Source organism: Hippocampus comes, unplaced genomic scaffold (assembly GCF_001891065.2).
Source record: "Hippocampus comes isolate QL1 unplaced genomic scaffold, H_comes_QL1_v1.1 scaffold261, whole genome shotgun sequence".
Taxonomy (NCBI): domain Eukaryota; kingdom Metazoa; phylum Chordata; class Actinopteri; order Syngnathiformes; family Syngnathidae; genus Hippocampus; species Hippocampus comes.
The window spans coordinates 1,409,607-1,424,125 of record NW_017805824.1 but is presented as its reverse complement, the minus strand read 5'-3'; the positions used below and the strand labels follow the sequence as shown (position 1 = coordinate 1,424,125).

Sequence of the window (14,519 nt, the reverse complement as noted above, 5' to 3'; positions counted from 1 at the left end):
ACCGCCGTGCATGGGACCGGACCTTGGTCTCATTAAAAAAAAAAAAAAGTGGACCTACAGCATTTCTAGTTGAGGACCACTGTTATATTATATTATATTATATTGTATTTGTTGTTGTTGTTGCAGTGTAATATATCATCGGTTAATATTTCCCAAGATGGACGACTGAGCAAAGGTTTTAACAAATCATGATATTGTTTTGACAACGCTATGAAATGAATGTCACTATTTAAAGTGCAGAAGTCTGCCGATGTCAAACTATTTACTCATTCACTGCCATGGATATCTATATTTATTGATCCATTTACCACCGACAAGTATATTTGTCAAGTTCGTTTTTCAATGAGGAGGCGTGGAAAAGTGTCTCGCCCAGCTTGTCTGTGAAATGCAGGTTTGTAAATCACTAGCATGACGAACAAATCCCTGTAGATGGCGACAGGACGGAATGGAAAAAAGCTACAGACGTTCAACTTGGACAATGCCAACATTGTTCACCGTCCGTTTCTTAGTTGTGTATCGGTTAATAAACTACTAGTTTGCCACCAAAGGCTTTTCTTAGTATTGTTTTTGTTGTTTGACACTTTGTGTTATCACAAAAGCAAGACGTATCGTCGCATCAGAATGCATCTGAACGACTCTTCCTTTTCACAAATTGCTCATTTTTGTCACTTTTTTGGCCAAAAGTGAAACCAACCAGCCATGATCTTGGCAAAATGTTTTTTTTTTGTTTTGTTTTTTTTGGGGGGGGGGTTAATCCCTCAATGATATGACACTATGTTCTCAGTCTAATGAGACCTCGTCAAAATGAAAACAGCAAGCCATTAGATGCCTTTCCCCCCCCCGCCCAAAAATGATAAAGGAAAGATGGCATCCGGGTTTTTCTGAGGATTATGTCCACCAGGGAGCTCTCGCAAGGAAAACCTAATTAGCTGTGTGGATTCCTATGCGCTTAAGTTGGATGTTATGAATAAATAAATAACAACACTTTTCCGGCCATTTAATCTCCAAAGCACCGCAATTAGTAAGTCTGTAGTTTGTGCTGCCTTTTTATCTGCACTTGTGATTATTGTTATTGAAATATCACACTTATTTAGTTGAAGGATGAATAATAAATAAGCTATAATTACCAACTTCAATGAGCTGATGGCTTGACTGGGCCATTGGTGTGGGGAGACCCCTCCCCGTCTCACTCCCCCCCACTGCTCCCCCATCCTCTTTCTCGCTTTAATTTGATCTTTGTAATTAGTTTCTCTGATGGAGCTGGGAGGTCTGTGGCATCCTATGCCATGTTCATTAGTGTTCCTGTAGGATGGTGCAATTTAAGAAAAAAAAAAATCCCACTCTGTCCTTCAGATGTCATAACACTCTGCATGTGATCTGAACTGTGATCCGTTCAAAAACAGCAAAAGCTCAACCATCTTTCCCCGTTGAAATTAATGGAAATACTCTTGCCCCTCTCAAAACCTGTTTGTAAAGCGTTTTAATAGGGAAAAGGGTACTGAGGTTTATTTCATTAAACACACAGTACAGGAATAACATGAGTGAATAAAGTATAAAGAATGAAACAGTCTGTGCATCATGATTCATATATCGTGACACCTTCTGGTATGTGCAAGTGGTCCACTGTGTGGGACAGTAGAATACAATTATGAAGGCATACAAAAAAACACTTTCAACCACAACGGTCAGTGCTTCAATAAACTGCATTTAAACGTGTTATTTTTGCAGAGGATAAAGAAAATATAACACTGACTATTGTTATATTGTCTGTCGACATCTGCTGATGCACCTTTTCTGTTCAAATACGTGTTGCTTAATTCATTTTTTGGATTATTGATGTTCTTTGTTAGACGTCTTGGGTGTTTTGCATCGTGTGCTCACTTTGGGATAATGGAAAACAAAGTTGTGCGGTTCTTTTAAATATACGACGTGTAATTCTCTTGATCTGATGCTGACTTTGACAGTAAACTTCAACTGGGAGTGACATTAAACAGCTTGGGGCCTCATTTGAAGAACTGTTTGCTATCTGCCAAACTTGACGACGCTGGATCGGTCATATCTCACAACAATCAAAATAAAATCAAGAAAGAAAGAAAGAAATAATCACAGTTTCTTTGTCATTTAAAAATAAGGACAACCCTGGAAGACTGGAAATGGCTGCAGTTGATCAGAAGTGACCATTTTTTTTTTAGATGCAAGCATGCACCATACACACACATACACCAAACACAATATGCAGCTCTATAATATTCAATCCCCCTCCAGCACCCCGACACCCCCCCCCCCTTTCTTTTCCTCCCCTCCCTCCACTGGCCAGGCTATACTAGACATCTCTCCCTAATCAGCAGCCTTGTCTCGCTCAGACCGGTTGCCATAGTAATATGCTGGCTGGTCGACATGGCAACCACTCCGAGGTCCACTATTAAATGAAAAAAAAAAAAAAAGAAGGGGGAGAAAAGGAGAAACAGCAGGACCAGGGAGAGGTGGTCCAAGATGGGGGAAGGGGTATTTTGGGGGGTAGGGGGGAAAATGAAAAAGGGGGGATGAGCAAAGAAATATGAGGAACGCGACAGAGAGAAGGAGGGGCGAGCGCTACACTGGTGGTTCAGCATGCTGTACCTATTGCATTGTGCGCTATTAAAAGCTAAGGCTATCCGCAACAATGCCATTAAGCTAATGCATGACGTCAGCTGCTTAATGCCTTACATTTATACATGAAACTTGCGTGGCCCTATCCAATCCGGAAAAAGGATCATAAACTAATAGCATGTTTTAAGAGCTACTTATGTGCTCATCGTCATTCCACATCAGACAGGTCGAAAAATATGTCATAGAAAATGAATATTTATAAAGTATGACGGTTTTATGGACTGCAGACCCATCATTATAATCAGGGAAGGAATGTAAAAGCGACGTCCAAAAACGATAAAATGTTTGATTTTACGACAGGACCAAATGAAGGAGCACCAGTGTTATTTTTCGAAGGGTCTCGTAGGTGGCAGCGTCCCACACGGTTCCACTTGATATGTCACTTTAGGTGAAATATGTAAAATGGGTGCAATTCCCAGATCCAGCGCATGCCGGATGCTTCCTGGAGACGTATTGTCATCGCCGCGGCACTCGTTCACAACTAAAGTGACATTTTGCCGGGGCTCACACATACGTCTCCGCCGTGATCTCCCTCAATCACTCTTAGCTTGCTGCCTCCGTCTTCATTTCTTATTTGCGCCTCACCTCTATCTCGACGCCGTCTACGGCTTTTTATCACAGCCGCTAGCTCCCTTTGGCCGCTTCTCTCTGTCTTGCCTTCCGCCAATGGATGACTCTTTAATGAATAAAATGTCAGTCCATCAAGATGCCACCACAAAATAGCATTTGTTTCCTCGCGTGTCAAATTCCTCCATGAATTGGAGCCCTCGCTTGCATTTCCGCAGCAACCCCTCCCCAAAGCAGCTTAGGAAAGATAGCTAATTGCATGTCCACATTGTGCCTTCAGTCCCCGCTTCCCCGGTGCACCATTCACAGGCAATTAAAGTGAGCTTAAACAGAGTACGAAAGTGCGTCATCCTCTTAATGCAATTAAGAAAGCGTGCACACCAACATTGCAGTTATTCTCTGAAGGACAAAAACAGCAACGCACAGATGGAACACATGGGAGGGCAGCTTCATTTGTCGACAACCCAACTTGCATTCATCTGAAGGTAATTTCAATTGTTTTCAATCATTTTTTTTTTCCCCAAAGTGATTTTCACAGCGATGAAAAGATTCTCAACCCTCGAGGACACTGTACGGTGTCATGGATTGTGATATGAGTGTTTTTTAAATTTTATTGTATTATTTACTTATTTTTGAGGAAAAACATATTACCGGTAGGCAGCCCGGTGGTTCAGTGGTGAGCGTGTCGACCTCACAGTGCAGCGGTGCCAGGTTCAGTGCCAAATCCGGCCTCCCTGTGTGGAATTTGCATGTTCTCCCTGGGCCTGCATGGGTTTTCTCCGGGTACTCCGGTTTCCTCCCACATTCAAAAAACATGCATGGCAGGCTGATTGAACACTCTAAATTGTCCCTAGGTGTGAGTGTGAGCACGGATGGTTGTTCGTGTCTGTGTGCCCTGCGATTGGCTGGCAACCGGTTGAGGGTGTCCTCCACCTACTGCCAGAAGACGGCTGAGATAGGCTCCAGCAACCCCTGCGACCCTTGTGAGGATAAGCGGATCGGAAAATGGATGGATGGATATTACCAGTCATACAATGCTACCAAAACTTTGGGGAACATTTGCTAACATCGCCTATTAAATCTTAGCTACGGTCGAGGCTATTATTTCGATTTTAATTTTTAATACATTTTCAATCACAGTGTAGAAACGACAATCGAAGAACATATTAAATGCAATACTGCAATGCAATACTACAACACACTGACATTATTCAGAAGATGCACACTAATACTGTTTTTTAAAAAAAAATCTCGATTATTTATCATAATTTTCAACGCAAATCTTCTAAAAATAAAATCTTCTGAGTAATTTTTAATGTACCTCAAAAAATACAGGACCTGATTCACTCACATTTGTAACAATTTTCTTTGTCGGGTTTGATGTGGTATTTACAAATAATTCTTAAATTTTCCGAATATTTCATATAGAATGGTTTATAAAATACCCCAGTATACCACGGTAGAACCACAGAAACCGAAATCATTATTTTTGCTCAATCTTGACACTTATCTGTGACATTCTTGAGAAAAAAAAGTACATTGATGACTGTGATATTAAAAAAATGAGACCATTGAACAAAGTGAAACAAAACAAATAAATGAATCGTTTTCAGTAGGGAAGTAAAAATAAACAACTGAGATGTGGTTGCACAAGTGTATACACCCTCTTCTAACTGGGATTTGGCTGTGTTGCGATCTTTTTGAAGATTATATGACATTGGAATCAGCACATTCCGGCCACCATTGATAGTGCTTCTGATTCATCCCAAATAAAGTTCAGCTGTTCGAATATGTTTTCCTCATCTTAGTTTTTGCCTCGTAGCAGTAGCCTGAATCTACTTTTTCAAACTGTTCATAATTCCCTCCCCCTAACCACGGTTCCAGTTCCAGCTGAAGAAAAACAGCCCCAAAGCATGATGCTGCCACCAGCATGTTTTACTGTAGGTATTGTATTGTTTCAGTGATGACCAGCGTTGTGTTTACGCCAAACATACTTTTTGGGAATATGGCCAAAAAGTGGATCCCAACCAAATATCCTAAACACATGTATGGGGAAAAGTGTGAAGGAATGAACACATGGAATTTGAACAGGGGTGTGTAGATGTAGATACTCTATGTTTGTGTTCCTAATTGCACAATTCAAAATTTATTTCTGGTCTTACGTTTCAACAACAACATTGCACAAAACACAATATTGACCCACCTTGCTTGTAAAAGAGCCACCGATTGCAATGCATTGAGAAAGGAACGAATTTGAAGGCAATGTTTGTACTGCCTGTCCCTTTAGCAAAAGCAACTGACCGCATCAATCGCGTGAAGTTGTTATTTTTTTTCTTGACTCTCTTCAAGTAAGGAACCAACAAATGCCACAGTTCAGCCCAGATTTTCAAAACTAGTAAATTTATTACCGAGCAGGGACTCATTTGAAAATATTAAAGACAACATCAGGGTTTGAATTTAAACATAAAAGCAATTTGTGCCGCGTTTATTCTGCAAAGCTGAACAAGCAGATAGTTACGCTCACTGGTCAAAAATTAGATACTGTATACCTGCACAATCTAATAACCTGTGTCAATAATTGTGACTCGACAAAGATAAAAATGCATGATGCAAGCATTTAAAGTGACACTGTCAGAGGTATTAATCTAACATTATCGTTATTATTGATTGTGATGGACTTCATTTGTCCTTTATCTTATGAAGAGGTTAATTACATATCACTGCAAAATATTAGAAAAAGCTTTGGATATTTGATTGGGTTCTTGTCTAGGCTACATGTGAATGAATATCAAAAAGAGGCATGATTTAAAATGGTAACTTTGTTGCGGGTGCATGTATGATTTAGATCCAGGTGTAATATATGATTAAAGACACCGCAAATTTTTCTTACAAATGATTTCCCCTTTCATTGGGTGCGTGCAAATACTCTATGGTATCTTACAGTACATAATGCAGAAAATTACACAGTCTTTGCAAGAAGAGACAGTGACAGCTTGATGACAAAAATGAGTGTGTAAAAAAAAAAAAAAAAAAAAGCCTTAAAAAGGGACATTAAATGTGGCACTTGCAAGTGACTACACCCTACATCGGGTTCTAAATCATGTCCTTTTTCTCACAACGCGTGAGCCACTTGTGTTGATTTTCATTGTTGTAAGAACATACATGCGGACTACTCACAGAAGCATTATGATGGATGACTTGATTTAAATGGAGGCTTTTGCCACCTATGTTGCCCCCTCCCCTTGCTCAGCCCAAACACGACCACAACCATTTCCGACACCAAATGTAAAGTCCAACTGCCCTCCAAATCCCTCCCAATTATAAAAGGTCCTTGAGTTGCTGTTTTGCCCCCTCTCCAGCTCCTTTCTGATTACTGAGTGTGGGGCATGCGCCGCAGGCAATCAGCCCCCAAAGCACGCAGGACCAAGAGATCTGGCGGCGTGTTGCTGTTGGTGGGGGGAATCAAATCCAAAACACTGCAAAAAAAAAAAAAAAAAAAAAAAAAAAGCTAAAAAGGAACTTGCGGACGGCAATTACAGGCCATCGAGCCAGGCCTCGGCTCGAGCACTCAAGAGCGGCCGTGATTTCCGACAGAAAAGCTCATTAGTTTTTATTGGAGGAAATAGAAGCTAGGTGACTTAAAATGGCAAAGTAATGTTTTGGGGAGGAGGACTGAAAGGAGGCCTCCCTCACCGAGGTCTCCCATGGCCCCCATTGTGCTGTCAGAGGGACACACCGACGTCATAGTCCATACTATGGCTGAACGATTTCTGGAAAAAAATTGAATTGCAATGTTGCTGACAGATTTCAATTAGATTAAACAAACAAAAAAAATGTATATGAACTGTAATTTCTTGTCTCGGATAATACTTGCCAGTGGTTGTCATGAAGAGAGCCATTCAAGACAATCGACTCTGAGTGGAGGCGCTGTGTGACGAGAGTACGGTAGGATCCACCATATTTTTACGACCATACGGCGCACCGTATTAAAAGGTGTCGTGTCAGCTACAGGTGCTATGTCAGTATTTAACACATACACAAGATGCATTTTTTTTTTGGGACGCAGGCATGGTAAAACGTAGACTAGCTTAAAAAATACGGTACATACATTCATGCATGCGTGCTAGTATATGTTTTTAAAAAGGCAGCAGGAACAAAAATGAGTTCAGTTGTACTTTATTGAAGTGTTTAACTCAGTATTTACTCGCATTATATTTTGATCAATTCTCATCCTCAAATCCATCAAAGTGCTCATCTTCCGTATCCGAAATGAGCAGCTGGGCAAGTTCTCCATCAAACATGCCGGGTTCCCTCACGCCATTGTCAGAGTCACTGTTGCTGCCGTGCCTTTTGCAAAAGCTCGAACAACAGTGCAAGCACATACGTAGGCCCAAGCATCCCCAATCCACTCACAAATTGTGGCTGAACCCGCTCGGCACTGCCTCCCAGTCTTAGTAAAGCTGTTCGCAGTGTTCGCCATCGCTCCCACGCCCTTTGCCATTTTAATTTGGCCATTTCTGTCTATTACCATGGCAACCAAGCACAACAGTAAAAGCCGACTACACGCGGTTAGGTTGGATGGTGTAATTTTTACATGTATTCATTTATATAGTTTCTGGACATGTTCAGTGCTTAAGAAGTGCAGTCCACATGTTTACATAATTATTTATTTTAAAAAACGAGCATTTTAAGTGGTAAAGTCACAGATTTGTTTGCGTGATTGTTGTAATCTGATTTCTGACCTCGTGACTTCTATATACGCAACACTAGGTTGAGGGAATTTTGTGAGGTTGTCGTATTGAAACCTTCAAAGACTGCGAGCCAAAGTGTTTCATAAGTTAACAACTCTGAAGTTGATAAATGAACTGTACTGACTTTATTTTAGTGAAAGCGGAAGACCAAAACATTTCTGTATAATAAATCTGGTATTGTGTATTGTAATAGAGATACATTTTGTTAAAAAAAAAAAAAACATGAAAAGGGGACCTTGAAAAAAATAATTGCACATATAAATTGCAATATTGAAGAGGGGTGTGAGCGAGAGCAGTTAGATTATTTTTGAAATTCGTTCAGCCCTAGTAAGCATAGCCGGCGTTCTGTTGAATGGATACATTTTATCCTTGTGTCTGTATGCTTGTCAGCGCACGCATGCATCAACACAACAGTCGGACGTGCGAAAACATTGTGAGCGGGCACGGCGGCGGTGTGTTTGCTCGACTCGCTGTAATGACTGCCTGCAGATTTCTCGTCACGACTGTGTGGGTCCGAGGCTGCGAGAGGACGAGCGAGGTAGGCCGCCATGTTTGCTTTTGTGCGCGGCCGCCAGTGTGTGTGTGTGTGTGTGTGTGTGTGTGTGTGAGTGTGTGTGTGTACCGCGCCGAGTCTGACGTTATTGCAGATTGTGTAAGCGATGATCTGCCGCCAACCGGCGGATGAAGTACTCGCATGTCTGTGTGCTTTTCACAACCGGAGGAAATATTTTAAATCAACAATTATTTTGTGGCTCGGATGCGGCATCTCCATCACTTAGGTGTACACAACACAATTATTCTGTTTAGGAGGGCGTAATAAATGAAATCATATATTAATTTTATCAGTTCTGAGTGTGTGTTTGTCTTCATTGTGTTTGCAGCTGATACTCTCCTCTCCTAATCTGTATTCAGGGCAGGTGGGCTCCAGCACAGACCCACGGCTCGGTAACTAATGGAGGGGCTGATGGGAGCCTGATGATGACCACATGGCCATTTATACGCACGCGCACGCACACACGCACTGTTTACAGTCCCACAAACACGATGGTCATTTGACTCATTTCCAAGCACATCCCTACCTATCATACAGCAAGCCAGATAAGTTAATTACATTGACCGTTTAATATTTGGTGGGCATGTTTGTTTGTTTGCGTGTGTGTGTGTGTGTGTGTGTGTGTGTGTGTGTGTGTGTGTGTGTGTGTGTGTGTGTGTGTGTGTGTGTGTGTGCGTGAGATGCATTCTCATTCTGAGCTTGTCAAATAGAGACACCTTCGGTTCAGCGAGTGTGAACGGTCAAGTTGAGTTCTAGTGTCATTTAGACACAAATACCACTTGGTTAAGGCAAAACGGTGGCTTTATCTTTTTTCCCCGCCTTGGGTTACCCGAGTTTCCTTTTCATGTAAGTATAAGGAGATGTGTTCAAATTCGCAACCGTATATTAAACTATGTTTTTTAATTCATGGAAGTGAACAGAATTATTAACTTGATGTAGTGAGTCTTCAACATGACACTGTTCTCTTGCATATGCTGTTGAAACGGTGTCGCCCAACGACCAATGAAAACATGTTTTATTCAGACATGCCAACCGCTATTATCACCTCTCAGGAATATGCAGAATGTTTTGTCAGGAACACTGGGTCTCACTCACTAATAAATGTGTTGGAATGTTCATACAAATTAAGCTTATACGCAAAATCACAGTCGGATTCACGACACCTGCTACAGGTCTATTTTCTTTTCACCATTGTGCGTATGTTGAATCAGAATTCATTCTAAATGACAGCGTGTGCCTCCGGCGCCCTAATTTGCAAAACCCACACCCATTTCTCTCCCCAAAAGGGCATCCGTTTGATGCATGTCCAAATAAACAGACGCGACTGATGACACCGAAACATCTATAACTTTCTTGATCCAATTTTCAAAAGGTTTTTCTCATCGGGAAGCTTGCAGAGCACAGAACCTGACAACAACTAATAATGTCAGCCGTTTTTAATTAAGTCCAAAATTAAAGTGCAGAATGCTGAAGACAAAACATGTATAAAAAAAAATAATAAAAATCACAGCTCCAATTAACAATTGCTTCACAAGTTGTTAAAATAAATAGTAATGAATAAATATAGCACAGTCGAGAGACATCTGAAGCCAACAGAAATTATGAAATGTATTGTGCTCGGCATACTCACGGACACTGCTTGTTGGCTAATAATTACGGACACGCAGTACATATGTGATGAGAATTGTCCTTCACGGTTATTCAGGACATTTGTCACCTCGTTAGCAAACGGTTGATTTCAGTTACTGTCGTTAAAATTATGTTTTATTGATTTCAGAAATGACTGCAGTTTCAATATGTCATATATCTCGCGTTGAGGAGGTGTGCACTTGACATTTGTTTTGAAAGCTGATTATTTGTGCATTGTCTGAGGATGTTCTAAATATTTTTTTTTGAATAAGAAGTATTAAATTACCTTAAATTATATACGGATGGGGATGTTTGTTTTCTGGGATTACACCTATCAGTGTCCTCTAAAGAAGGTTAAAAAAAACCAACAACAACAACAACAACAACAACAACACATGCTCAATAGGGTTTGAATCTGGATATTGACTTGTCCAGCATGATGAACTACTTTGTTGTTTTGGCAGCAATATCTGACTCTCTAAAGCCGATGCACATTTTTTAATTGGCAAACAACATTTTACTGTGGACCTCTGAGTTAATTTTTCCGCTGCTATAATTTTTGTTCATCAATGAAGATTAATGAGCCCGTCCGTCCCAGAAGTAGCCATGCGAGCCCAAGCTGTGACATTGCCTCCAATGAGTAGATCATTTTCTACCTCAAAGTTTTAGTCTTAAAGGAGACATGTATTGCATTTGTTTAAATTATTTTTTTATTCAAACCACCGACACCCCCCATAATTAAAAAAAAATTAAAAAATCAATGACTGTGGTACATTTCACACATACAATTTTTTGCTTGCCAAATTAGCCTGTTTTGCGTCGGGTAGTTCTGTCGAATGCGAGTGATGGTGAGTACAGATTTCCGTATTTGACAACCAATAGTGTCAGAGTTAAGGGTGCCTGCATTTTGAGCCCTGAGTGGAAAAAAAGCAAGTTCGAACTGTGACACATATTGCATGTTCCCTCATGGAGTCAACACTTCGCCTTTGAATTATTGTGGGTTTTCCCGTCTATGAATTTATATATGATTCTTCATCTATGACGATAGCAACATCGTAACTGCTGTGAAAGACAAAACTGTCCGAACATCCAGTGCGCAGATCTCGCCAAATCATATTTTGTCATTTGCTTTCTCCCGGTTTCCTTTCCTGCTGCTTTGCTTTCCCTTTCTTCCTCCTCCTCCGCTGATCTCAGTCCAGTGAGCTGACTGCGTGTGTGACCTAGTGGCCTCCGAGGCTCTCAGGGAGAAAGGTAATGGGCCCAACCCCGGAACACAATCTCACTCTGGGTGCAACTCGGGGCTGCCGGCGACTTTGATCCAGTAGCCCCTGCTTAGGTCTCCTGACGCCTGCTGAGGAAATTCATAGGAACAACTGGAAGAGGCCCGTGTTTATTCAGCTCCTTTAATGAGGAGGGAGACGGATTATCAGGGGCTACAATCTCCCCCCACAAAAACAACACACCGAAGGAAAACTGCTGCTCCTTCCAGATGTTGCTCTATCACTGGTCACTCCAAGAGAAGCAGAGCGGGGGAGAGTGAGAGCGAAAGAGAGAGCGAGAGAGAGCCATTGGGGAAGTTTCACTGTGTAGTAAAGTGAACTAGTGGTTGGAAAAGGGATTCCCCTGCATTGTCTGGACACATGTGGAAGCTATTTGCTCTTAATTTTAAGCACTCTACAGATAAAAGTTTCCACTTAATTTAGAAACGTGTTTTTTCAACGTCACAAGAATTTAGCGAAAAATAAAAGAAACACGACTGTATTTTCCTCTAACTGCAGCTACAGAAGAATCCTCACAGCTCCTGCCTGAATTATCAATGCTGCTTAAAAGTACAACAGTAGACACGGGATTTATTGGCGATGACGACAATTGCTTTCAACGCAAACGGATGTGGCTGCGAGTCTCAACTGGAAACCTCAACATTCTCTTGACACACTGTCAGCCTCTGTCACGCGTCGGATACCACGTCACAAGGTCGAAAATTGAAGGGTCAACCTCAGTTCCCCCCTTATTCAACAGCGGTACTTTACACAGGACAGCAGGTCGAGGAGGGGGGGGGGGGGGGGGGGGGGGCTTTTTGGAAGACAATGAATTAAGGATTTATAAGTACAGTCAAACGTCTGTGCTGATGCACAAACACATGATTAAATAAGTCCTCTTGAAACAAACTGGTCTCAAATATATCAGGTGCACATCTTGATTAGTTTTTTTTTCAAAAAACATTGTGGTGGTGTAGAAGGGCAAAATATTCTAAAAATTAAAAGAACTGATCATGCGATAGCCAGATATATTGTCTTATAGGGCTGCTTTTGCGATAGTTTACCTGCAGACCGAACACTGATGTTGGCTGCGTGTCACACTCTTGACCCTTTTGCCTGTAGCTTGACCTGATCAATACATTGCTCTATTGTCAAGTCGTTTAGAAGAGGATGATGGCTCAGCCGCCGGTCACAAATCGACACACAGGCTATAGGTCAGTCTGGGTGTCTCGTTTACATCTCATTGGCATACCGTTTACATACATCGGTTCCTGTGGAAACAGGTTGCGTTGGATGTCCGGCCCAACGGAAACGCTAATGAAGTAAAATAATATGCGACGTGTGAAAACATTTCTCAGCTATGTTTGGTAACATTTCAGAAATGTTATTTGGTCCACTCAGAGAGACAAGAAATCCATTGAGAGGCATCTCGGAAAATGTTCTGTGCTTTCTTAAACGTTAATGCCGTCTGTCTTGGCTCATGTTGCAAAGCTCGGCCAAGTTTCATGCGTCCCCTAGTTTCTGCTTCATATATAGTTGTCCTGGTGGAGGACGCGTAGTATCACTGCGTAATAGGCTATAGCCATTGTATGACAGATATTAGCTTTTTATATTTAAATAAGTTATTCCCAGTTTTGTAGTTTAGCTCAAATTGGTCTCATTTTAAGTTAATGTGTGACTTTCACTTTCCTTCGCCACATTGTTTTATGATTAGAACTGGCAACACTACCGAACATTAGGACATTGTGGATATTATTCTGCAGCACAGAGGGGAAATATACTGCTCCAAAAAAATAAAGGGAACACTTAAACAACACAATGTAACTCCAAGTGTCCCCTTAATTTTTTTTTAGCAGTTTTATATTATCACCTTCCTAAATAAATGCGGAGGTACCGGGTTCAATTCCAGCTCTGGCCTACCTGTGTGGAGTTTGCATGTTCTCCCCGGGCCTGCGTGGGTTTTCTCCGGGTACTCCGGTTTCCTCCCACATTCCAAAAACATGCATGGCAGGCTGACTGAACACTCAAAATTGTCATTGCTTGAGTAGCTTTTTCACCAATTAGTTTTACTCAAGTACGTAATTATTTGGAGGACAGCATTACTTTTACTTGAGTGATAGTAATGCTTTATCGAAGGATAAAGTTTTATGATGTGTGTAGCTTGTGACTACGTGTTGGAATGACAGGGAGACTTCGGTCTAACTTGAACAGGATGTCTTTCAACAAGAATTATTCAGGCTAGAGACCGGATTGACTCCAAAAATATTCTTAAAACAAGATTGCCATTGTATTATGCACATTGCGAGGTAAAGCGCGGGCAGACTAGAAATAAGGGAAGAACTATATGAATAACTGTAGGCCATATCCGAAACAATGTGTATTTTCGGGAGAAATTACACAACATAGGAACTTTGTACAAAACAAACCAAAACAAACGTATTCCAGAGCAAATAAATAACACGTTTTAAGTAAGCACTTACCAATTGTGAAGCAGAGGAGCGCTTCCCTCACAGTCCTATGCCTGCAACACATAAAAGAAGTGCATCACTGTTGACATGCGGCCTTAGATCTCATATCCTTGACTGTATGCAAGAAAAAAAACAACAGTGAACCACAGGTCTTACTGCTCATTTTAGTTTCCTCACATTCCAATTCCTAAAACCTCATGCCAACATCCATCTTACAGGCCAATAACATTTGCCTCAAAGCTGAACTTAGCCCGCAACGCAGTCTTACGTTAAAACGCATATAATCTGAATAATAGAACAAATCAGTGAGAGACATTTTCATCATTATTATTCTTATCATCATTATTATTATTTTGCATTCCACTCAAACTGCGAGGGGCATGCTGTTTGTTATTAAGTTATATTGCAACTCGAGGGCAAGAAAAAGATAGCAGTAATATGCCTGAAATACCTTGTACAGAAGAGCCACAAAAAAAGAGGAAATAAAAAAAAAAACTACAGCTTTCTAGACTCCTATTTCATTCTGAATCTCATTCCCAATACATAGAGTGGATATAAAAAGTCTAGACACACTGTTCGAATACCAGGTTTTTGTGACATAAAAAATGAGGCCAAGATTACTTTTTCCACCATTAATGTGACC

The 14,519-nt window shown here is 41.0% G+C and overlaps 1 protein-coding gene across 1 annotated transcript in view; it reads right to left on the bottom strand.

The window, feature by feature from the left end:
* Positions 1-13,935, bottom strand: part of zfhx3b (zinc finger homeobox 3b) — a 218,663-nt gene extending 204,728 nt beyond the window's left edge. The window contains exon 1 of the mRNA XM_019886699.1: positions 13,889-13,935. The gene's annotated coding sequence lies outside the window, so the exon portion shown is untranslated. The remainder of the gene's footprint in view (positions 1-13,888) is intronic.
* Between the last annotated feature and the right edge of the window lie 584 nt (positions 13,936-14,519).